Raw genomic sequence first — 27,269 nt, 5'->3', positions numbered from 1 at the left:
TTCTAATGTAATTTTTTAAAGTGTGTATGGAAAATGTCTTGATGAAAGAGTTTATTTTGTGTGAATACAACAGAGATGCAGATTCATATAGGTAAACTTTATCTATTTGAGTCTCAATCTATTTTAGGATTATGCTATTGTAATTATATATTCGTATAGGTAAACTTTATCTATTTGAGTAAAAAATTAGCGGACGATGATATGGTACATCCTTTGCATGCTTTTTTTATCAGGATTTACTATCATTAATAATGATATAGCTGTAAATATTACTTTATTTTATATTTTGTGCTTAATGATGCACAAAGTTCCACGTAGCCAATTCTAAATAGTTGAATGGTCATGGTTTCAACTTGTATATATATATATATTTTTTGAAAGAAGAAGCTTGTTTCTTACCATGATGAATCAAGTAACATACATGCATTTTTTTAACGCAATACTTACCTTAAAGGTGTTGCCATAGTGATCAAAGTTTGACTAAGTTAATGTGTCATAATATAAAAGAAATCTATTATTGGAAATTTTCTAAAGTATCTACTTATTACCTACCTCATTTACTATTGAAAAGAATTGAGCCTTCCATGGAGCTAGCTAGTCATTGCCTATATGAATATGGTGAATCTATTAGATTTTGTTGCTATTATTGTTTGCAATTGAGATGTACTATTATTTTGGTACTACATAGCTTTGACAATATTTTTTGGTAATGTTTCTTACGACTCTCATTTTGTGGAAGTATATTGTCAAGGATCACTCTTTAATTCTGGTTAGTCTTATCACTATTGTCAATCTATGTATTTTCTACAATATGATGCTCAACCTTTATTTATACTAAAGAGAATTTTCTATCATCTAGCAGCTGTAATCCTATGTAATCTTACATGGCTACTACTGAGTTAAACTTGATAGCAATATTATCTTTATGTAGCTCATTTTATCTTTTATTTTTTTCTTAAGCTCTCCGTTGGTTCGGATGAATGCTTTGGTTTATGCAATGTGCTTTGCTGATGCTACAAGGTATTTTACTAGGTTGAATGTCTTGGCAACATTTTTTTTGCAAATTGTGAATGGATGAATTATCTAAACTAATATGACTTGATTTTACTCAATTCATCAGAGTTATCACTAGCATATGCAAAACTAATACAGTATTTGAGTGTATTTAAAGGATATACTGGTAATTATCTACTCATCCTAAATTTCATGTGACTATAATCTCCAGTCTTTCTAATTCACTTGACTAAGATGTTTGAAGTGAAATAATTTTCTTTCTTCCTATTATGTGACAATATTTTCTTTCTTCCTCATATCCATTAATTTTTGTCTTATGAAACATGTTATCAGTTCCTCTCATTTCCTTTCGGAGGAATTTAATGCACTGAAGCTTGCAGAAAAGAAATTTTTTTCTTTATCAAATCAACACATCCAGCTTCTTAAGCTATAGCTTCTTCATGAGTAAGCTTTACACAGGTATGTTGTTGAATTTTTATTCATTGCCTCTAGTTGACTAGTTGGAAGATCATCTATTGTAAAGTTCTAGGTATTTTATTCTGAATGGACCTGATCCAGGGGGAATTTGAAGGTTGCTCAACAAATTTGTGATAAGTTCGGAGGTCTTGCTTCATCTATTTCTGGAGTGGATATGGACCTTAAGACAGAGGCTGGTCTTCAAAATGCATGAACTTTACTTGCAGCAAATTAGTTTAGCCAAGCATCTCATCCTCACTATTTTTACTTTTACTGATATTTCTATGGTTTCTTGGTTGAGGATTTAGGCAAGATTCAATTATGGATTTATTTTGATTGATGCTTTCTGCTTTACTAGCATGTCATACTGAAGTACATGCTCATATTCACATAGGAAAATGTGTTAATCAATTAATATTTAGTTTAATCCAATTTAATAGGCTTATAGGTTGGTGGATCATGAACACAGATAGTGCCATCATTATTTCTTGTTAATAATTTGCTTAATCCCATTTAATAGTTATGCTTGAATTGTTGGAATGAATAAATCTGCCATGTATATACATCTAATAAGTAGTTCTAATTAGGCAGCTGTAGTTACAAGCAATCTGTTCTCCCATGCTATACGTTTAACATGCAGATTGAGAATGCCACTGTTCTTCTTTTGCTTGTTGAAATTCATAAGGTAAAAACACATGACCTACTGGTTTCTTTTTGAATTCCCCTATAGTAAACCTATCTTCTACCCTTTTGATTTTGTTAGAAAGCTGGTGGCATTTGTTGGTGCAATATCCCTTAGGTCAAGGTTGACCTGGTTGACCAAGCTTGAGTCTTGGTTTGGGTTTCAATGTTTGACAATACAAGACTTCGATGATATGGACAAGTGCAGGTGCAGTTGTTCATTTGGGGAGATTGTTTGGTGCAATTCTCCTCTGATCAGAGTCTGATCAGGTTGGTTGAAGAAGAGTCAAGTAGGTCAAGGTTGACCAGATACTTGACTGGGAAGTCCTAACTGGGATGTTAGGTAGAAGAAAAATCCTGGTGAGTGAAGCCAGGTGAAAGTCCTGGTGAGTGAAGCCAGGCAGAGGAAAATCCTGGTGAGTGAAGCCAGGTGAAAATCCTAGTGAGTGAAGCTAGGTGAAAGACCTGGTGAGTGAAGCCAGGCAGAAGAGAAGTCCTAGTGAGTGAAGCTAGGCAGAAGGGAAGTCCTGGTGAGTGAAGCCAGGCACAGGGAAATCCAGATGGGTCAAGGTTGACCAGACATCTGGTGAAAGTCCAAGTAGGTCAAAGGGATTGACCGAATACTTAACACGAGGAAGAAAAGTCCAAGTAGGTCAAAGGGATTGACCGGATACTTGGCAAGAGGAGAAAAGTCCAAGTGGGTCAAAGGGATTGACCAGACACTTGGTGAGAGAGTTCTAGCTGGTCAAGGGTGACCGGATGCTAGGTCTTATGAACCAACAGGTCATGGATTGATCGGATGTTGGTTTGGGGACTTGGGACTTGGTTTTGGGCAAAAACCAATGTCTGGATCGATCAACCGATCGATTGGCTGATGCCCAATCGATCAGTCGATCGATTGGGAAGGTCCCCGCGACAAGCCTCGAGTGGGCAAGTCGCAGAGCGCACAGAACGCCTCTGGATCGATGAGTGGATCGATCCAGAGACCCCAATTGATCAGTGGATCGATTGGGGTGGCGCGTTTTACGCGATAAAGGCTGGATCGATCAGCCGATCGATCCAGGCTATTCCCGCAGAGCATAGAGGCGCTCTGGATCGATCCACCGATCGATCCAAAGCCTCCCCGATCGATTGGGAGTATTCCAATCGATCGGGATCCGACCGTTGGCGTCGTATTAAGCTGTAGGCGCTCGATTCCTTCAATATAGAACTCGAGAGACTTCACGATACAACTCCGATCCTCACTGACGACTCCACAGCTTCTCCACTGAGCTCTCCACGCCAGATCTTGAAGATTCTTGGAAGTTTTGTCCAAGTCAAGAGGCGAAGAAGAGAAGTTAGGGTTAGGGCTTTTACTGCACTTCTTGTAAGCTTTTGCTTGTTCTTTACTGCCCTTCTCTTTCTTCTTGTATTGAGAGTCTTGTAGGGCTTCTCCGCCTTCGGTAGTTACCGTAAAGGAATGTTTATTAGTGGAGGTGTGTGTGAGTGTGTGGATCCTTGGATTAGTCACCTCCTTTGGAGGTGGATACCAAGTAAATCTACTTGTTAGCGTTGTGTGTGTTGTTTCTTGTATATTTCCGCTGCACATCTTTGAAGAAACAAACAACGCCGACCACGAGCACGCGACGAGCTATTCACCCCCCCTAGCTACATTTTCGGTTCCAACAAGTGGTATCAGAGCGAGGTCGCTCTTCACCAGAACCATCGCCGGAAGGGGCAAATATAACAAGAAGAGCTAGAGGGTGAAGAAGTTGGAGCAAAATGATCAAAGTCAAAGAATTCAAGAAGCTTAACTTCAAGATGAAATTCCAAGATGGACTTGGATTTGACACAAGGGTGGCTCCACCGTACACATCTACAAGCTTCGATTCTTGGAGATCAAGAATCGAAAATTTCTTGATGATGGAGATAGAGCAATGGTTTGCTCTAATGGAAGGCTTCGAAGCTCCCAAGAATTCAAAGGGCAAAATTATCAAGAAAAGCAAATGGAGTCAAGAGCAAGTTCAAAGGAGCAAGACAAACGATAAAGTGACCAAGCTTTTGGTCAACTTATTGCCAAGCAATATTTTGGCTCAAGTTGGAGAATTCAAGGATGCCAAGGAGCTTTGGAGCAAGTTGACATCAATTTATGAGATCCCCTCCACTGTACCAAATCAAGAGGAATCCAAAGAGGGTGACTCATTGGAGCAAGACCAAGAGGAGGACTCTGAAGTTGAGAGATGCTCAACTTCCGAAGAAGAAGTCCAAGAAGAAGCTTCATCCTCAAAGGAATGCAACCAAAAGAGCAAGGAAGGAGCATATTCCTTGTTTCATGTACAAGAGGATGAAGAAGAAGATCAAGCCTCCACCTCTAGGATTGAGGGGGAGTGTAGATCATTGACCCAGGAGCAAGAAGAAGCCTCCACATCCGGGTCAAAAGAAGAAGAGGATGAAGAAGCTTCCACCTCCACAAGTCAAGACAAATCTAATGGAGGAGCATCACTATCGGATCAAGAGGAAGCCTCTACATCCACATCACATGGAGGATCAAGTGCCATCCCTACATGTGAAGGTAAAAATATTTCAATTAATAATAAAAATCATATTATATATTTTGAGTGTAGGGAGAATGTGCACTACAAGAGCAAGTGCCCCAACTTGGCCAAGAAGAAGGGCCAAGTGGCACCCAAGGGCAAGAAGAAGCCCAAGGAGACCATGCCCACAACAAAGAAGAGCAAGGAGCACATTGTGTGCTTCTTGTGCCAACAAAGAGGGCATTACCGAAGTCAATGCCTTAAGGGGAAGAAGGTGGTAAAGGCTCAAGGAGGAAGTTCAATTAAAGGGGGAGCCTCTAAGGTAAAAAGAAAGGTAACTTTTATTGAGTCTACCCCTTTAAATTATGGTAAAAAGCATGCTAGTTCTTACTTATATCATTTTAATGCTATTTACCATGAAAATAGGATGCATGATAAAATTAAGGAAAATCATGTAGCTTATCATGCTAAAACCTCTCAACCTAGGTTTAGGAAGGTAAATAAAAATCTAGGCAAGAACACTAAGGTCAATAACTATAAGCCTAGAAATAAAAACGCTCAAGGATTAAATAGAAAACCTAAATCTAGGGATTTATGGGAAGAAAATCAAGTCTTGAGGTCAAGACTTGATAAAATGGAAAAGACCCTAAAAAGGATGGAAAATATCCTAATAGGTTAAAATGAGCAAAACCTAGGTCTAGAAGCATCAAAGTCATCAAATGGTCATAAGGGTTTGGGATACAAACCTAAAACCAAGAAGGATGTAATCTCTTATCATAGGGTTCCATATAGCTATGGAACCAACCCTAAGTCTAGAGGTCAAGTCAAGGATACAAGGGAAGTTATCCCTAGGAGTATCTTTGCAACAACAAATGTGACTAAGACTTCTAAGAAGTCTAAGAAAGTCACAAAGAAGGTCACAAGGGAAGCAATCCCTAAGGTTGATCTAGAAAAAGTGACCAAGGCTTCTAAGAAGCCAAACAAAGTCACTAGGAAGGTATCTAGGGAAGTTATCCCTAGTGAATACCTAGAGCATCCAAGGAGCACCAATAGGTGTTGGGTTCCTAGGAGCATTTTCTCTACCCCATAGATGAGTTAGAGAGTGTCAACTCTGAGAAGAAGGGTAGTTAACCCAACTTTGAAGAAATTGACACTCAAGGAGCATTTTTAAGATTATTATTAACCTTTGAAAATGAAATAGATTTATCATTTACTCTTTGGAAGAGTAAAATGTGCCAAAATTGAAGATATTGATTTTAATCTTAATTAACACAATTTGGGAAAACATAAGAAATACCAAGTTGGGACTTTGGTATTTTCTTAGTAATTTAAGGTAAATCTAAGCCTTAATTTAAAGTGCTACTCTTGTGAAAAATGAAATATACCAACACTTGAGGAATATGCTTAATTTCAATTGGCATAAATTAATCAAGAGAATTAGAAATGCCAATTTAGGTTTTGACACTTTCTTGAAGCACTTTGGGCAATCTAGGGTTTAAGTTTTAGGATTAGGTAAGATTAAGGATACTTAGATAGGTAATCTAGGTATTTTATTTATGCTAAACCTTGCCATGATTGTTTGCCCACTATATGCCATGACATCATGTTTTGTTTTTGCACTCATGCCTTATTATAAAAATACAAAAATACCATGTCATGACATACATACATCATGTAGTTATAGGAAATTTTCTTTTGAAGATTATTTCTTTTTGATGCATGCCATAACATTATCATGCATTATGTTCATTTCCTTAAAATTAAGGACAAATGACATTTATCAACAGGTGGTTTCAACAAGTGACATCCTAGGTGGATGTTCAATATCCACAAAATGCCTAGATAAATATGCATGATCCCTAGATTAGGGCAAAATCAAATTTTACATCTCACAAAGACCTATGAGATGACTTGTATGTGTTTTGTGCACAGTAGATACAAGTGAGATGTTAGGATGATGAACAAAACTCAACATGCTGATTTAGTGCATTTCCTTGAGTTTTAAGTTCATCAAAACATATAGTTATGTGTAAGCTAATGTACAAGTCATGTGCATTAATCCCAAGGAACATGGTGGGATATTGGGTTTGAAAATGTTTTTAAAATAATTTTGGAAAACCTTGGTGAAGGCTATCTTTTGATAGTAATCACCATTGAATAGTTAGACACAAACTTGAAGAAAACACTAAAGTTTTTGCAAGTTCTCAAGTTTGTGTCAATCTTTGAAAATATGATGTATTTTCATTGTTTAAGTTATAAATGCTCAAGGTTGAGCATTTGTCTACATCGGGGGAGAATGTAGGGTTAATGATAATGAAGGGTATGTGACTTTCATTATCGTGTTGATCACAACGAGTGAAGTTGTGAACAACAATGAGCAACTCTTCAGGGGGAGAGTCTCAAAAGGGAAAATTTTCAACAAGTGAATTTGTTGATGTGTGCCAATAGGAGGAGAATGTAAGGTTTAAGTTAGACCTTCATTATCTAAGAGGGAGTTTGCCTTCTTAGTGGGAGAATGTAGGGTTTAACTTACGCCTTCATTACCTAGTGGCATGAAGAAAGTTTCGGCTATGGGATTATCCTAACTTAAATGTGGTATTGTCAAACATCAAAAAGGGGGAGATTGTTGGTGTAATATCCCTTAGGTCAAGGTTGACCTGGTTGACCAAGCTTGAGTCTTGGTTTGGGTTTCAATGTTTGACAATACAAGACTTCGATGATATGGACAAGTGCAGGTGCAGTTGTTCATTTGGGGAGATTGTTTGGTGCAATTCCCCTCTGATCAGGTTGGTTGAAGAAGAGTCAAGTAGGTCAAGGTTGACCAGATACTTGACTGGGAAGTCCTAACTGGGATGTTAGGCAGAAGGAAAATCCTGGTGAGTGAAGCCAAGAAGAGGAAAGTCCTAGTGAGTGAAACCATGCAGAGGAAAATCCTGGTGAGTGAAGCCAGGTGAAAATCCTAGTGAGTGAAGCTAGGTGAAAGACTTGGTGAGTGAAGCCAGACAGAAGAGAAGTCCTAGTGAGTGAAGCTAGGCAGAAGGGAAGTCCTGGTGAGTGAAGCCAGGCACGGGGAAATCCAAATGGGTCAATGTTGACCAGACATCTGGTGAAAGTCCAAGTAGGTCAAAGGGATTGACCGGATACTTGTCACGAGGAAGAAAAGTCCAAGTAGGTCAAAGGGATTGATCGGATACTTGGCAAGAGGAGAAAAGTCCAAGTGAGTTAAAGGGATTGACCAGACACTTGGTGAGAGAGTCCTAACTGGTCAAGTGTGACCGAATGCTAGGTCTTATGAACCAACAGGTCATGGATTGACCGGATGTTGGTTTGGGGACTTGGGACTTGGTTTTGGGCAAAAACCAATGTCTGGATCGATCAGTCGATCGATTGGCTGATGCCCAATCGATCAGCCGATCGATTGGGAAGGTCCCCACGACAAGCCTCGAGTGGGCAAGTCGTAGAGCGCACAGAACGCCTCTGGATCGATCAGTGGATCGATCCAGAGACCCCAATCGATCAGTGGATCGATTGGGGTGGCGCATTTTACGCGATAAAGGCTGGATCGATCAGTCAATCGATCCAGGCTATTCCCGCAGAGCACAGAGGCGCTCTGGATCGATCCATCGATCGATCCAAAGCCTCCCCGATAGATTGAGAGCATTCCAATCGATCGGGATTCGACCGTTGGCGTCGTATTAAGCTGCAGGCACTCGATTCCTTCAATATAGAACTCAAGAGACTTCACGATACAGCTCCGATCCTCACTGGCGACTCCACAGCTTCTCCACTGAGCTCTCCACGCCAGATCTTGAAGATTCTTGGAAGTTTTGTCCAAGTCAAGAGGCGAAGAAGAAAAGTTAGGGTTAGGGCTTTTATTGCACTTCTTGTAAGCTTTTGATTGTTCTTTACTGCCCTTCTCTTTCTTCTTGTATTGAGAGTCTTGTAGGGCTTTTCTACCTTCGGTAGTTACCGTAAAGGAGTGTTTATTAGTGGAGGTGTGTGTGAGTGTGTGGATCCTTGGACTAGTCACCTCCTTTGGAGGTGGATACCAAGTAAATCTACTTGCTAGCGTTGTGTGTGTTGTTTCTTGTATATTTCCGCTGCACATCTTTGAAGAAACAAGCAACGCCGACCACGAGCACGCGACGAGCTATTCACCCCCCTAGCTATATTTTCGATTCCAACAACACTGTCTTTGGACTGCCTTATACATTAGCAAGTTTATCATTCTACAAAATATTTAATTTAGATTTGCAACCTTTTTCAATCTCAGCTGAAGAGTTTTTTTGTTAGTGAGAGCCCTAGAGCCGATCATGTGATGATTATTGTATGGACTCGATGTATCATATTCCTATATATAAAGGCATTTCTTTATAGTTATTATACTTACTTGTATTGGTGCCAAATAACTGAGTATAATAGGGTCCTTGAGTAGAAAGTTCTTATCTATATCAATCGATTGGTTGAATTGATAATGAGATGATATAGAGAACACTACTGTTAATCATTCATAGTCAATTATTAACATTCAGGGACAATATTAATGCAATGAGACTAGCATGTAGGTTAACTCGATGACTTGATCTCACAAGTCATGGATATTAGATATCAAGTTGACACATGAGTATGCATTGGAGAATGTATACTGAATGACCCGCCATGAGAAACTATTATAGATCGTTATATGAGTGTCATACACTTTCTCATGTGACTTAGTATGATTATCAGTCCTTGGACCTGAAGTCACCATGGTTCTCTACATAAGGAGTTACATACTTTGGCTTCGTCAAACGTCACCCGTAAATGAGTGGATTATAAAGGCGACTACTGATATGTAATAAATTATGCGGAGGGATGTGAGTGATGTAGAAGGGATCTATCCCTCCTATATGATGGGAGTGATATTATGATTCTTGATAAAGTGAGACCACTAAGTGCATGACCATGCCCAAATAAGTCAATATGAGATATTAAGCTCATTTGATTAGAGTGAGTCTACTTGGAGTTCAAGACATAGATTGATTAGAGGATGATACGGTCTATGCCTCATTTAATCAATTTAGATGTCAAGGATAGAAGGACATTGTCAGATATTGAGAGAGTCACAATGTTGATGTTGGATCTCAACATTCTTGTAACTTGGGTAGTAATGATGTGTTGCTAAATACCGCTCATTGCTTATGTTTCTAAATGAGTTTAGGAGCATTGATAACGTTACAAGAACCTATAGGGTCACACACAAAAGCCAGATTGATGGAATAAGATAGGGTGCTCATTCAAGGTCTCTTCTTCTTCCTCTCATTTTTCTCTCCTTCTCCTCCATTGCCGAGACCTCTCAAGAGTGCTAGCACACTCTAAGTGGTTCTCTTCACCTTTTGTCCTTGTGGATACGTGTAGAGGAGTGTACACTTGACACTCTACAAGATCCGACAACCATTTGGACGAGCGGGATAAGCGAAGGGCATCACGACAAGGGTAATACTTCCTTTTCATGTAGATCTAAGGTAGATCTAGAGTAGACAAACATGTACATGAATATTTTTATTTATCTTCGCACAGATCCGTGGCTAGCTTCGAGGTTTCCGCAATGCAAAAAGCGGTTTTTGCGGCTCGAAAGTTCTAACAGTGGTATCAGAGCCACGTGCGAAGCTTGTACATGTTTATATTTGTTACTACAAAAAGGTTCGTGATACGTAAGTTTCTATAATTTTTCTACTTTTATGGATTTTTTGAGTATTTTTCTTGTAGAGGCGAAGCAACAAGTGCTTAGACACTTGTAGGCTTCAAATACCAAGAAAAATCTTCCGAAACGGTAAGGTCTCGCCTAAACAAAAAGTTTTTTTTTTGGGACAACGACTTAAGGCGCTATTAGATCAGTTTGGGACACTCGCGATATTCATTTCGCGAGAAGCAGCGCTGCCCCTAACCCCGCAAGGGGGCATTGTCTCGCGATTGCGCCCGAAAATCGCTAAACGGGACCGCCGAGAAGTTGTGACTCATAAAATTGATAAAACAGTAGTAAAATTATAGAAATTTATGTAAAATACATAATTTAGAATTATGTATGATATTGTGATGGTCATGACCCAAAACCCCAATGTGATTGGTTAAAATTGTGTTGTAATTCATAATATGACCTGCGCACTATTTTAGTATTGTGCGTGTTGTATATGATCTGCGACCTGCGCGTCGTGCCTCCCTTTTTAAGTTCATGTTGTAAATAGATTTTAGACTCGAATGTAACTCGAGTTTCATATTTGTAATGTACAAAATGAAGCGGTGGAAGGTCCACTCAAGAAGGAGTTACGAAGAGGGTGCTGCCAACACATGGCGGTCAAAAGGAGGCGCTTGAAGAAGCCGTTAACCCTAGGTTGACCGTCCGATCTTTTCATTGGCTTGAGAAGATCGTAGTAGGGCTATGACCTCATCACAAATGAATTAATCAGGATATATATATATATATATATCTATCTATCATTGCTTAATGTGTATGTGATGCATGCTAATGTAGGGTAATTAGTGCCTTAATGCGTATATGATACACATTCATGATTTGATTAGATCTTAATCAAGTCAACTTGAAATGCCTACCAAGTTTTGATACCCATCACTACCTCGATCATTTGTTGTTGTTGAATCTGCCAAAGAAGAACAACGCATATTATCTTGGTAGGGTGCGGAGGGACAATATGGTCCCATCTATCAAAGCTTGGGTGAGAACAAACTCAATTAGATTGAGTATAACTAGTTAACTCAATTGGATCGGGTAAAACTATAAGCATTTTCCAACGGTTGGCAAGATAGTATAAACAAGAGTTGTATAAAGATGTAATTGGTAATTAGTTATCTACCGATTATACTAAGTCTTGGGCGATTTAGCCAAAGCTAACTCAAGGCGTAGTATGGTGTGGATCTTGTCCTACGAGAATTATAGCTAATTGGTATGAATCTAGTAGTGTGGTTTGACCACATCCATGACTTGATTCTACAAAATCCCTATAATTTAGTGGGAGCATCATTTAGTTAAAGGCCTAATTAAATGATAAGTGAAATATGATATTTACTTTATGCTTTATTTATGTTGTAGATTGTCATGTCGACGAACACGAACATTTTCTCCCTGCGTTCTGTCCTTGACAAGGACAAGCTCAATGGAGCTAATTTCCTGGACTGGTACAGGAATCTGAGAATCGTTCTCATACACAAGAAAGAAAACTGTACGTCCTGGAGCAGCCCATTCCGGAGGCACCTCCTGCCACTGCCACGCGAGCCGATCGAGATGCTTATAAGAAGCATCAAGATGATGCATTAGATGTGTCATGCCTCATGCTCGCAACCATGAACTCTGAGTTTCAGAAGCAACACGAGTTGATGACTGCTTATGACATGGTTGAACATCTTCATCAACTATATCAAGGACAAGCAAGGCACGAGAGATTCGAGATCTCTAAGGCACTGTTTCAGTGCAAGATGCAAGATGGGACTCTTGTAGGTCCATATGTACTCAAGATGATTGGGTAACGTTCGGTTAGCCCGTCGACTCGTTTGGACTTCTGCCAGCTATCCGGTCGGCCCGTTGACCTAGCTGGGCTTCGTGCCAGACATCCAGTCAGCCCGTTGACCTGTCTGGGCTTCTCCTACACACTTGGTCAGAGTGTTAGATTAACAACAAAACTAACTTAACCTATTTTATCATTCATCAAAACCTGGGTTAGACCATTAGTGCTAACCGCACCAACAATCTCCCCCTTTTTGATGGAATGACAACTTGGTTAAGTTAGTGTAAAATGCAAGTTAAAACAAGCATTAACAGGTTTTTAAGTTAGTTTTCATTTTCAATTTGTTTTAGCTAACTTAACCACCTAACCCTCCCCTTTTGACATTCATCAAATGCGAACAAGGATCAAATAAACATAAATGCAAAATTTTTTGCAAAATGAATGCAAACACAAATCAGATAGATATTCTAAAAGTATCTCTTAACCTTTTCGAAAAATAGCTAAATTAGAAAGATAGCTTTAAAAGAGTAATTTTTAACAAGCTTTTCAAAGTAGCTAGATTTGGAAAATAATGGTTAAGTTAAAAATAATTTAGTAACTTTTTATAATATATTTTTTAAAGATAAAGTTTAAAAAGTTAACCAAATTTTCAAAACCTTTAAAACATGAGTTTTATAGAGATTAATTTTTAAAATAATTTTGTAGGTTGACACGATTCTAGTTTTAAGGAAAATTATTTTGAAGGACAACTTAGTTTATAAATTTAAACTCAAGTTTACAAAATCCAACTAAGTAAAATCAGGTTTTGAAAAATCTAATTTTTTAAAAAGTTTTTTAGCTTTTAAATCAAAATTTCAATATTAAGTAAACTCTATTTTCAATTCCAATTTTCAAACACTAAGTTAAAAGTAATCTTTAAATTTTAATTTCCAAAATTTTCAAGGTTAATTTTTAAAAAAAACTTTTAAGATACAAAAAACGGGCTAAGTTTTATAAAAATTTGTTTCAAAATGTTTTTAAGAAAACTAAAAAAATTAATTTCTCCCCCTGAATCTGATATACAAAATCTGTCTAACCAGTTAGTTACTTACTGACTATTCAGAGGATAGCAGCTTTCACTTGGTTAGTCAAGTTAAGTCTAAGTATCAGTTAGTGTTTGACTACACTGAATGACTTAATTTGATTCATATCTGTTTGGTATTTAATGCCCAGACTTATGTCAATGCACTGAAATAAGCATTTTAAGTCCAAGCAATCAACCTATGCATCTCACCCCTTTCTATGTTTGGCAATCACGAACAAGGGAATCCTAGGGTGTTGGTGAGATGCTCAAATACTAGTCTTAGGGGAACATGATTTCTAAAGAATTATTCTAGTCTAAGGCTAAAACATTTTTGAAATTAAAAAAAAAAAGGAGGTTTTGAAATCATAAAATCATTTTACCTTAGAATTTGAAAATGCTTATTTTTGAAAACAATTTCAAAATTCCTAATCTATTAGGCACATCCCTAGTTTTCTACGTAGATTGCTAAATTTCACTTTCAGGTAGGAGTTTAGTGAATATGTCAGTTAAATTAGATTTTGACTCAATGTACTTGAGTTCAATGTCTCCTTTAGTGACATGATCCCTGATAAAGTGATGCCTAATTTCAATGTGTTTGGTTCTTGAATGATGCAGTGGATTTTTTTGTTAAATTAATTGAACTAATATTGTCAATTAATACTTTTACATTTGTAAGGTTTAAGTTAAAATCTTTTAAAGTGTGCATCATCCATAATAATTGTGCAGCGCATTCTCCTATGACTATATATTCTGACTCAGTTGTAGATAGCGCAACACAGTGTTGCTTTCTACTAAACCAGCTAACAAGTGATAGACCTAGAAGTTGACAACCACCACTTGTGCTTTTGCGGTCTGATTTGCACCCAGCATAATCTGAGTCAGAATACCCTATTAATTTAAAATTATTAGTTCTAGGATACCAAATACCTACATTTGTTGTTCCTTTAAGGTATCAAAAGATTCTTTTAACCTGAGTTAAATGTGATTCCTTAGCGCAGGTTTGGTATCTAGCACACATACTAACTGCAAATAAAATATCGGGTCGACTTGCAGTTAAGTGCAATAGGCTACCTATGACACTCCTATAATATTTTAGGTCAACCGATTTTCCATTTGGGTTATTATCTAGGATTGTGTTCACGACCATAGGCGTTTTTATTTCTTTAGTATTTTTCATTCTAAATTTTTTAAGTAATTCTTTAGTGTATTTTTGTTGATAAATATGATTTCCTTCATTTGTTTGTTTGATTTGTAATCCTAAGAAATAAGTTAGTTTTCCTACTAAACTTATTTCAAATTCTTGTTCCATTAGACTTGTGAATTCATCTAAAAATTCTGAATTTGTTGACCCAAAGATAATATCATCTACATAGATTTGAGCTATGAAAATATCCTTGTGTATTAACTTAACGAATAGGGTTGGGTCAATTTGACCTTGGTTGAACCCTTTAGAAATTAGGTAAGAAGTTAGTCTTTCATACCATGCCCTAGGGGCTTGCTTAAGTCCATATAGAGCCTTCTTTAATTTAAAGACATAATTAGGGTGTCCTAGATTTTCAAACCTAGGTGGTTGTCCTACATAAACTTCTTCTTTTATTAGTCCATTTAGGAAGGCTGACTTAACGCCCATTTGGTACAGTCTAAACCTTTTATGGGCTCTAGTCTAGCCACTGGGGCATATGTTTCATCATAATCAAGTCCTTCTACTTGACTGAACCCTTTGGCAACCAGTCTGGCTTTATTTCTTGTGATTTCCCCAGTTTCACTTAATTTATTTCTAAATACCCATTTTGTTTCTATTATCTTTTTATTTTTGGGTGGTGGTACTAAATCCCAAACTTCATTTTTTTCAAATTGAGCTACTTCTTCTTGCATAGCAATTACCCAGTCTGAGTCAAGTAACGATTCAACCACTGTTTTAGGTTCAATTTTAGAGATTAAAGAAATTTGACTTAGGTTTCTAAAGGATGACCTAGTCTGAACCCTTAGGTCTGGGTCACCAATTATTTGGCTAGTTGGATGATTTGGGTTGACTCTAATAGTTCTAGGAGGTTGACTCTCTTGAGGTTCTTCTTCCTCTTCGTGATTTAGAGATTGATTGGTTACTTCAGGATAGGTAGTTTCTTGAACAAATTCAATTGGTTGAAGTTGGATTTGTTCTTGGTTTTGTTTGGATTCTTCAAATTTTACATTAGTAGTTTCTTCAATTCTTATGGTAATCTTATTATAAACTCTGTAGCCTCTACTGTTTAGGGAGTATCCTACAAAGATTTCATTTTCTATTTTAGATGTGAATTTTCCTAAGTGTTCTCTTGTATTTAAAATGAAGGTTGGGCACCCAAATACTTTAAAGTATTTTATATTGGGTTGTTTATTATAGTAGATTTCAAAGAAGTTTTTATTATGTGTTTTGTTTAGTGTTGTTCTATTTTGTACGTAGCAGGATGTACTAACAGCTTCTGCCCAAAAGTACTTAGGTAGGTTGCATTCGTTCAACATTGTTCTAGATGCTTCAAGCAGAGTTCTATTTTTCCTTTCTACAACTCCATTTTGTTGGGGAGTTTTGGGGCACAAGAATTCGTGATGATAGCCATTTTCGAGATAAAATTTATTAAAGTTATGATTTTTAAATTCTCCCCCATTATCACTTCTAATTCTTTTGATTTTAAGATCTTTTTCATTTTCAACTTGTTTACAAAAGTTTGTAAATATTTCAAAAGTTTCATCTTTATTTTTTAAGAATTTGATCCAAGTGAACTTAGAGTAGTCATATATTATGACTAGATAATATAGACTTCCATTTATTGATTTGACTCAATGGGAGTCAAATAGATCTAGGTGTAGAAGTTCTAATGTTGAGTTGGTTTGTGATTGATTAGTTGGTTTGTGAGTAGATTTTGTCTGTTTACCTTGTTGACAAGCATTAAATATGGTTGAGTCTAAGTTAGGTAACTTTGGTAAGCCTCTAACTAATCCATTTAATTTGCTTATATTTCTAAAATTTGTGTGTGATATTCTTCTATGCCATAACCAAGTTTCTTCTATTTGTGTTAAATAACACTTAACTGAAGAAGTGATTAAGTTAATTGCATAGATGTTGTCTTTTCTAAAGCCTCTTAGACTTTTAGTAGGATTATCTAGATGCTTGATTAAGCATTCTGTAGATAAGAATTTAACCTTATACCTATGTCACATAATTGACTTATACTTAGGAAATTATATTAAAATTTTCAACAAGTAAGACATTTGTAATATTAAAATATATTTTTAATTCAATATTACCTATATCAATTACTTTGAGTTTGCCATTGTTTCCAAAGGCAACTGTTCCTAGACTCTTGTAAGTAAGTTGGGTGAACTTGGTATGATCTCCAGTCATATGTTTGAAGCAACCACTGTCCAAAATCCACCTGATTTCCAACAATGGGTAGGAGTTAAATTTAGTCTAATTTTATTCTTTTAAGATTATTTTCAAGGTTGGTCACTTTATGTGAAAAATTGAGTTAATTTTCAAATAAACAGAATTAAAGTTTAATTTTAAGATAAAATTTTAAGTTAAAAGTTATAAGTTTCATTTTAAAATAAATTTTTAAGTTTTTTAAAAAAATTAAGTTTAATTTTAAAATAAATTTTTAAGTTTTAGAAAAATTAAGTTTAATTTTAAAATGATTTTTTAAGTTTTAAAAAAAAATTTAAAAATAAATTTTTAAGTTTTAAAGAAAATTTAAATTTAATTTTAAAATGAATTTTTAAGATTAAAAAAATTTAAGTTTAATTTTAAAATGAATTTTTAAGTTAAAAAAATTAAGTTTAATTTTAAAGAGAATTTAAGTTTAATTTTAAAATGAATTTTTAAGTTTTAAAAACAATTAAGTTTAATTTTAAAATGAATTTTTAAGTTAAAAAAATAAGTTTAATTTTAAAGAAAATTTAAGTTTAATTTTAAAATAAATTTTTAAGTTTAAAAAATAAGTTTAATTTTAAAGAAAATTTAAATTTAATTTTAAAATGAATTTTTAAGTTAAAAGGAATTAAGTTTAATTTTAAAGAAAATTTAAGTTTAATTTTAAAATGAATTTTTAAGTTAAAAAAAATTAAGTTTAATTTTAAAAATAAATTTATGTTTTAAAAATAAAATTAAGTTTACTTTAATTTAATTTTGTTTGACTCAATTTAATTTAATTTCGATTTAATTTAATTTGAATTTTAATTGGATTTAATTTAATTTGAATTTTAATTGGGTCCGTAGTCATCTTACCTGATCTACGTTTTCAATCAGGGAATCCTATAATTTTGTGAGATGAATTAGATTCAATTTTAGGGTTTTGTTTTTAACTTGTGTTAGATTCAGGTTTAGCTTTGGGTTCAACAGATAGACATTCTCTGGATAAACTTCTGGGCTATGGTGAGTCACTTGGACATCATTAGAATAACCATGCCTTCGAGGTTTTCCAAATAGTCCTATCCATTGGACTTAGTACAAAACCTTGGTCTAACTGGTTAGGATCCATAAATGGTAGCTTCGGTCAGTTTCACTTAGTCAAATGCACCAGGTCGAAGCCATATCTTCCTAGACATGCATAGATTAAGCTTCCCTAACGTACTATCATCCAAAACTTCACCAGTACCATTTTTTAAGTTAAACTTGAACCCCTTTCTAATTAGTCCTAAGTACCCTGCCGGGTAGATTAGTTTGAGTTACCCTTTCGGGTACGTTAGTTTTGGAGGTGTCAGCTATTCTGGAGCCTCCCCCTGAATTTTTGGTCTTTTTTCGTTCTAGGTTTATGTCTATTTCTTTTATAGTTATAATTTACTTGATGATAGTCTAAGTTTTGGTGAGTTTTAAAATATATAGATTTTGAGTTTTTTGCTCTAGGTTTGTATTCTGGTTTTTGATTTGGTTTATTTGACTTTATGTAATATATTTTATTTTTAGGTATGTAATATTGGTTAAGTCCTATTTGCGTGGTTAAGCATGCTTTCAAAACCCAATCTTTTCTTGTTGGTTTGTGTTGGGTTATTAATGAATTAAATATTTTATTTGAACTTGACTTATAGCCAAGTCCGGTTTTGTTGTAACTTGCCTTTTGATTATTTAAGATTAAGTCTAAATTTTTTGATCTTGTAGTAAAATTTTCTAACATACCTTTTAAATTGTTAATTTCTAATTTTAATGATGAATTCTCCTCCTCAAGTGTTAGATCTTGAGTTGGTTTGTTATTTGTGATTTGTTCTTTAAGGTTTTGATTTTCCTCAAGGAGCAATTTATTTTCTTTTTCAATTTTCATTAATTTATTATTTAAACACGAAATAATTTTAAAAAACTTTTTGTTCAAATTAAAGTATACCTCTTTGGAACCTTCGGAAACGAGTACGGACTCGTGGCTCGATTCGGGTTTGGACCCGTCTTCCGATTCGTCCTCCGACTTTGCTTCGCGGGCCATCAGCGCGAGGTAGCTCTAGTTCTTCTGATCTTCGTCCTCCAATTCTTTCGAAGACGAGTCATCCCACGTTGCTTTGAGGACCTTTTTGGTCGGCTTCGTTTTGTCATTCTTCGCTCTCGGACACTCATTCTTGTAGTACCCCTTTTTGTTGCATCCGAAGCACGTCACGTTCCTTGATTCGGTTGGAGTGTTGATCTTTTGAAGATCTTTCTTGCTGAAGCTCCTTTTCTTCCTGGTGAACATCTTCCTTACCAGGTTCACCAGGTGCTCTTCATCTTCGGAGTTCTGGTAGAATCTTCTTCAGGTTCAGGCTTGTTCTTTTTTTTTTGGGAGGAACTTGCAAACAAGGCTATACCTTTCTCGGATCTAGCATTAGTTTGCTCGTGTAGTTCTAATTCACATAAAAGTTCATCTAATTTTAGTTTAGATAAGTTTTTAGAAATTTTGTAGGCATCCACGATGGATGCCCACAAACTATTGCGTGGGAATGTGTTTAACGCGTACCTTATCAAGTCTCTGTTATCCATCTGGTGGCCTTTCGCGTGGAGCCCGTTGAAGATGTCCTTGATCCTCACGTGAAGCTGATTCGCCGTTTCTGCTTCCTGCATTTTTATATTAAATATTCTATTTAAAAGTAAATCTCGTTTCGTTACCTTTGCGTCACTGGTCCCTTCGTGCAGCTCGATCAACTTGTCCCATAGCTCTTTAGCGTTCTGGTACGGTCCTACCCGGGTCAGCTCTTCCCTTGTCAATCCGTATTGTAATGTGTTGATCGCCTTGTTTTCCTTCGACGCTTTCTTCTTCAAGTCCGAAGTCCACTGTTCCGGATCTAGCGGAATTCTGGAGCTGTCAACGGGTGTTTTGTAGGCTTTCGTGACGCTGAGCCACTGGTCGAAATCCGTCTTCAAGTAAACCTCCATCCTTTTCTTCCAGTATGGAAAGTCATCCCCGTTGAATAGGGGAGGATGCACCGTACTGAAACCTTCGATCTGAGACATGATGACCCTGCACACAATAAAGTAGCAACAAACACAATCCCAAGACTTGGTCTTGGATTAGTAGTGCGGGAAGAATTAAGAATAAAAAGAACCAAATTGGTGTTGCACCAATTTAGATTTAATTGCAACAAAAAAAACTTTCCAAAAAGGTAATAATACTAGTTTGGAATTATGCGAAAAAACTGAAAATTCGGAAGAGAAAAAAGATTGGAAAGAAATGTCACCCCCTTGTCTGACTGGTGGTTGCACCAAGTCAGAGCGATACCTGCTGATACCACTTGTTGGATCATGAAAGTCGATAGAGGGGGGGGGTGAATATCGATTTAAAACTTTTCGACAAGAGTACGCAGCGGAAAGTATGAAAATGAAGCAATGCTAACACGAGAACCTTTTACTTGGTTCGGAGCCTTTGGCGACTCCTACTCCAAGGCCCGCACACAAGAGTGCTTTCGATGGGCAATCCACTAGAAATTCAAATATTGATTACAACTTAAAGTACAAGAATGCTAATGAAAAAAAAAAAATAATAATACCGATAAAAAGGAAAACGAGAACAGCGCGTAGTCGGAGTAGCTTCGCAGCGTCGTAGGAGCACAAGAGAGCAGTCTGTCAGTTCTTTTGGAGCTTCAACCTTGACCCTCCTTATATAGGAGGTTCGGGGGGCGCCTGGAACCTTTAGGGTGCCCCGGTGTGACGTGGTTGACCTAACCAGGAGCCTCCATGTGGCGTTGATGCGAAGGGGATAAAACTTTTCCTCCGGGCGCCCGGACCCAAGTATTCCAGCAGACTCCTTCCTGCAAGAAACACGTTAGTCCGAGGCAATTATACCCTGCAAAACATATTATTATCACAATTCATTGTTTAACAGAAATGAGTATGACTTAGATTCCGTCTTTCCATGATCGGAATCTAGTCATGATCTCAACTTAGATTTTCGAAATGAGTCTAAGTTGGATCGACGCCTAAGTTCCCTTCCCGGGAACGCGTCCTCAAAGTCACTCCCCTCTAGTGACTTACCTTTACTTACCTGCCAGACGTCCGATCAGCCTTTCAACCCGTCTGGACTTCGCACCATCTATCCGGTCAGCCCGTCGACCTAGCTAGACTTCGTGCCAAACGTCCGGTCAGCCCGTTGACCCGTTTGGACTTTGTGCCAGCTATCCGATCGGCCCGTTGACCTAGCTGGGCTTCATGCCAGACATCTGATCAGCCCGTCAACCTGTCTGGGCTTCTCCTGCACACTCGGTCAGAGTGTTAGATTAACAACAAAACTAACTTAACCTATTTTGTCATTCATCAAAACCTGCGTTAGATCGTTAGTGCTAACCGCACCAACAGAGGCGCCTCGGGTGCAAGGCAGAAGAAGCGTGTGTAGCGAAGCTGGATGCACCCTCATGGAAGCTTGAGGTGCCTCGGATGGCATTGAAGGCACCTTCAAGGAGGTTGAAGGCGCCCTCAAGTGGATCAGCGATGACTTCTTCAGCGCTCATCCGCACGGTTGACTCGGCGCTTGGAGGCACCCTCAAGGGGATTGAGGGCGCCCTCAGTGGGCTTTATAAGGGGTATTCGACCAGCAGCTTAATTCAACAATTCCTGAGCCATCTTTCAGCTGTGCACTGCTAACGAGACGATTCGGCTCCGAACCAAGTAAATTCTTGGTGTCTTTATGTTTGTTTTTCTTATTCCACTGTGCATTTACTCGTACGTTTTTCGAATACAAATTGTGAAAGCCATGAGCGCTATTCACCCCCCTCTAGTACTTCTCGATCCAACAGCTACAAGAAGCGACCCAATCGATCAGTCGATCGATTGGGAGCCTTTGTCACAGGCGCAGAACGCTTCCCAATCGATCAGCCGATCGATTGGGGGCTGGTCTTTCTCGTGCAATCGCGAGAAAGCCTGAATTGATCAGTTGATCGATTCAGACATTTTCCAGAGAGCACAGAAGAAGGTTAAATCGATCAGCTGATCGATTCAGCCTCCCCAATCGATCAGTCGATGGATTGGGAGGTGACCGTTGCGCAGGATAAAGCCATTGGCGAGCGTCTTTCTCCATAAATCTTCCTCTCCACTTCTCACGATCACTTTCAGCTGCCCATGCCAGTTCTTAATGCTTTCTTGGAGCAAAGTGTTGCTACACTTTCAAGGTCAAGAGGTGTTCCACAAGGAGAAGAAACAAGCTAGGGTTTTGTAAATCTTGTTTTTTCTTTTCTTGTTGTATTGAGAGTTTGTGTTAGGCTTCTCCGCATTCGGTAGTCACCGTAAAGGAGTGTTTTCAGTAGTGGGGTGTGTGTCGCATGTTGATCCTTGGATTAGTCACCTCTTCTTGAGGTGGATACCAAGTAAATCCTGTGTTAGCATTGTAAGTTTGCTTCAAGTTCATTCCACTACATACCATCATCACAAAGCAAGACAATGAGCGCATGACGAGCCATTCACCCCCCCTCCTCTAGCACCAAACAACCCTAACAAGTGGTATCAGAGCAAGGTCTCTCTTTATCGGAATCATCGCTGGAAGGGGCAACAAGGCTAGTGGGTGAAGAAGTTAAAGCAAGTTCATCAAAGTCAAAGAACTCAAAAAGCTCAATTTCAAATGGAATTCAAAGATGGATTTGGATTCGACATGAGGGTGCCTCCACCATTCGTATCCACAAGCTTCAATTCTTAGAAATCAAGGATCAAAAATTTTCTTATGATGGAGATAGAGCAATGGTTTGTTCTAATGGAAGTCTTTGAAGCTCCAACAAATTCAAAGGGAAAAATTCTCAAGAGGCGCAAGTGGAGCCAAGAGCAAATCCAAAAATGTGAGGCCAATGGTAAAGTGACCAAGCTATTGGTCAATCTATTGCCAAGCAACATCTTGGAGCAAATTGGAGAATGCAAGGATACCAAGGAGCTTTGGAACAAATTGGCCAAGCTCCATGAAGAACCCTCCACTATACCAAACCAAGATGAATCAAAATAGGGTAATTCATCGGATCAAGACCAAAAGGAAGAAGAAGAGGACTTAGAAGTTAAGAAATGCTCAACACCCGAATAAGAAGTCCAAGAAACCTCATCTTCAATGAAATGCAACAAGAAGGGTAAAGATGGAGCATACTCTTTGTTCCATGAAGAGGATGAAGATGAAGAGACCTCCACCTCGAGGACTGAGGGGGAGAAACCTTCGTTGATACCGGATCGAGAAGAAGGAGAAGCTTCTACTTCTGAGTCAAGAGAAGAAGAAAATGATGCAATCTCCAAAAGTCGTGAAGAATCAAATGGAGGATCGAGTGTCATCTCTACGCGTGAAGGTATAATTAGTTCAATTAAAAATAAGAATTATATTATATGTTTTGAGTGTAGGGAACATGGATACTACAAGAGTAAGTGCCCTAAATTGGCCAAGAAAAAGGGGCAAGTGGCACTTAAGGGCAAGGAGACCGCCCCCATAAATAAAGAACAGCAAGGAGCACATTGTGTGTTTTTCTTGGAATAAAAAAGAACATTATCAGAGTCAATGCCCTAAGGGGAAGAAAGTGGTCAAAGTCAAAGGAGGAAGCATGAGTCAAGGGGGAACTTCCAAGGTAAAACCCAAGGTATCATTTATTGAGTCTATCCCTTTAAATCATGGTAAAAGGCATGCTAGTTCTAACTTATATCATTTTAATGCTATTTACCATAAAATAGGAGGCATGATAGAATTAATAAAAATAATATGGCTTTTCATGCTAAGACTGCCTCACCTAAGGTTAGGAAGGTAGATAAACTAGGCAAGAATACTAAGGACCATAGTTATAATCTTAAAAATAAAAATGTTCAAGGATTAAATGAAAAACCAAAATCTAGGGATTTATGGAAAGAAAATCAAGTCTTGAGGTCAAGGCTTGATAAAATGGAAAAGACCCTAAAAAGGATGGAAAATATCCTAAAAGGGCAAAATGAGCATAACCTCGGTTTAGGAGTACAAAAGTCATCCAATGGCCATAGAGGTTTGGGATACAAACCTAAGGCTAAGAAGGATGTGACTTCTTACCATAGGGTTCCATATAGATATGGAACCAACTCTAGGTCTAGGGGTCAAGTCAAGAATACAAGGAAAGTTATCCCTAGGAGTATCTTTACAACGACAAATGTGACTAAGACTTCTAAGAAGTCTAATAAAGTCACTAAGAAGGTCACAAGGGAAGTAATCCCTAAAGTTGACCTAGAGGAGGTGACCAAGGTTTCTAAGAAACGTAGGAAGGTCATTAGAAAGGTAACTAGGGAGGGTATCTCTAGTGAGTACTTAGAGCATTCAAGGAACACCAATAGGTGTTGGGTTCCTTGGAGCATTTTCTCTAACCCTTAGATGAGTTAGAGAGTGTCAACTCTAATTGGAAGGGTAGTTAATCCAACCTTGATGAAGTTGACACTCGGAGAGCATTTTTAAGGTTATTATTAACTTTTGAAAATGAAGTGAATTATAGATTTACTCTGTCTAAGAGTAAAATGTGCCATAATTTGATAAATTTGATGTAATTTTAATTGGCACAACAAATCAAGAGTAAAAGAAATGTCAAGTTGAGATTTTGATATTTTCTTAAGGAGTTAAGGGCAAAATTTAGGCTTTAATTTAAGATGTTTACTCTTGTAAGAGTAAAATGTGTCAAACCTTGAGGAATTATACTTAATTTAAATTGGCAAAAATTAAGAAAAGCAAAAGAAATGTCAAAATTGGGAGTTTGCCATTCTATTGAGAAAAAGTGGGCAATCTAGGATTTAATTTTAAGTCAGCTAAGGTTTAAGGATACTTAGATAAGTAATCTAAGTATATTTTATTTATACTAATTTTCCATGATTATTTGCCCACCATATGTCATGACATCATGTGTGCATTCATTTTTATTATGAAAAACATAAAAATACCATGACATGTCATACATACATCATGCAACAATAGTATAATTTCTTTTAAAAATTATTTCTTTTTGATGTATGTCATAGCCCATCATGCATTATTTTAATTTTCTTGAAATTAAGGACAATGACATTTACTAACAAGTAACATCCTAGGTGGATATTCATAATCTCTAAAATACCTAGATAGATGTGCATGATCCCTAGTTTAGGGAAAAACCAAATCTACATCTCACAAAGGACTATAAGGTGACTTATATGTATTTTAGTACACATTAGATACAAGTGAGATGTTAGAATGATGAAAAAGACTCAAGATGTTGATTTAGTACATCTATTTGAGTCTTGATTTCATCAAAATATATAGTTATGTGTACTCCAATCATTGGAAAAGCTAATGTACAAGTCATGTGCATTGAGCCCAAAGAACATGGTTAGAAATTGGTTTTGAAAATTTTTTTAAATATACTTTGGAAGACCTTGGTAAAGACTATCTTTTGATAGTAATCATCATTGAAAAGTTAGACACAAAATTGGAAGAAACATTAAAGTTTTTACAAGTATCTAATTTTATGTCAATCTTTGAAAATAAGATGAATTTTCTTTGAAAACTATTTTTCCATGATAGTATATATCTTAAATAGTGTCTACAAGAGTTTTCATGTTTTTTAGAATTTTATAGAATTTTTAGGGCATTTATGAAATTCGGCTGAAATTGGATTTCAGAATTTCAGAAATCTAATCGATCAGCCGATCGATTGGGAAGCCTCAATTGATCAGCTGATCAATTGAGCTGTATTTCTTCGCGATCAGAGCCTCGCTGGATCGATTAGCCGATCGATTCAACCTGCCTGGATCGATCAGTGGATCGATTCAGAGGCAATTTTCACGAACAGAAGCTCACGGAATCGATCAAGCGATCGATTGAAATTATTTTAATCGATTGAGACCCAACTTCAATCAATTGGGAATGCTGATTTTGGCTGGGAAAGCTTGATTTTAGTATTTTAAACCATTTTTAGTCTAGGTAATCATTCCTAACCCCTTGGAATACTTTGTACACATTTAGGAGGAATTTTCATGCTGAAAGCAAGAATGGATTGGTTAGGGAAGACTAAGTTGAAGTTTAGGTTAAGGTTTGGTTTCAATATTGAATTTTTGAACATTAAAACTTCAAATTTTAGATTTCCTAAAAGCTTAGGGATTCCAAGTCATTATTGGTGTAATGACAGAAGTTATGTAGGGGATCGGTGGCAGGCCAGAAGGGGGGTTGGATAGACGACACCCTCAAAAAATCACTTCCTACGTATTTGTTAGTTGCACAAGCAGAAATACAATAATACAAACACAAAAATGAAAGCTAAGTACTAAAGGAAAGAATTTACATGGTTCGGAGATAAGACCCCTACTCTACGACTATCCGTAAGGTGGACGATCCCTATCCGTCGGTAGATTACTCCCCGGAAGACCTCCGGCTAGCCCACGTAGCTCCTTATGGGTGGAGAAATCTCACCACAACTCTCACCAAGGACTCTTGAGAAACTAGGGCACTGGAAGACTACTAATAGGGGTTAATCACCTCTATTTCGTCAACCTTAACCAAGCTCCCAAGGTGTAACGACCCGCCTCCTATTGACTAGGCTGTGAGGCCGATCGCTACATTATGCTGTGCTAAATTACTATTGCGGAAATCTGGATTGATTAAAATTTTACTAAACTGATTACTGTAAAATCTGAACTTAACATTCTAGGTGTATCTAGGAGTTGTACACATGCTAGGGAAGATAATCTATGCCTCTCGGATGTCCTGCTAACTGTAATTAGGCATTTCAATCGATCCATGAATCGATTGGCCTGTCGGATCGATCTAGTGATCGATCCAGCTTGATACTGGCACGGAGAGAAACCCTGGATCGGTCGGCTGACCGATCCACAAGCTTCATCGCTACTGTACGCGGCTGGATCGGTCTACCGACCGATCCAGGAGCACACTGATCGGTCGACTGATCGGTCGGCTGACCGATCAGTGAGCTTCTGTACTCACTGTTCGCATCTGGATCGGTCGGCTGACCGATCCATAAACTCTCTGTTCGCGCCTGGATCGGTCAGCTGACCGATCCAGTGGCACTACCCCATTTCTGATCGATCCGTAGATCGATTTGGGTTTCTGATTTCACATCGAAACTCTGATTTCAGCACTAGTTCGTGCCAAAATCTCATATAAGTGTTCTAAAATCAATTGAAATAAGTTCTAACATCTATTAACTAGCATTCAAACATAATTACTAACAACTTAAACAAATCTTCCCTGGTTTAAATATTCTAAGGTCTAAAAGTGCATAAAGGTACTCGAGAAAAGAAACTAAGTTCTTAATTTGGTAAACTCCCTAAGGATCTTCATTCCAGGTTCCTGCCACACACACCATCATTGCATGGACCTTCAGCTTCCTCTGCTAATCCATTTTCCCTTTACCTTTATCTGCAGTATAAGTTAAAAGTATCTGTAAGCTTTAAGCTTAGTAAGAAACCATCTACCTCACAAAAACATGCAACGATGCAATCATGTTTTTAAAGAATGCTATTTAAAAACATGCACTGGATTTGTTAAAGCATGGCATACTGAAGTTACATGGCATAAACACTGAAACATGGCATGCATAATAAAATCTAAGCATGGAGCTATCTCATGGTATCAACTAGGAGAACTAAACTGAAACTGAAAC

General features: G+C 37.4%; 1 pseudogene; it reads left to right on the top strand.

Moving 5' to 3' along the window:
* Positions 1 to 26: 26 nt before the first annotated feature.
* On the top strand, positions 27 to 8,957 carry LOC122023074 (annotated as a pseudogene).
* The last annotated feature ends 18,312 nt before the right edge of the window (positions 8,958 to 27,269 follow it).

This window comes from Zingiber officinale, chromosome 9B (assembly GCF_018446385.1).
Source record: "Zingiber officinale cultivar Zhangliang chromosome 9B, Zo_v1.1, whole genome shotgun sequence".
Lineage (NCBI taxonomy): Eukaryota > Viridiplantae > Streptophyta > Magnoliopsida > Zingiberales > Zingiberaceae > Zingiber > Zingiber officinale.
The sequence above is the reverse complement of the archived record's forward strand: the minus strand, read 5'-3'. Positions and strand labels throughout refer to the sequence as shown.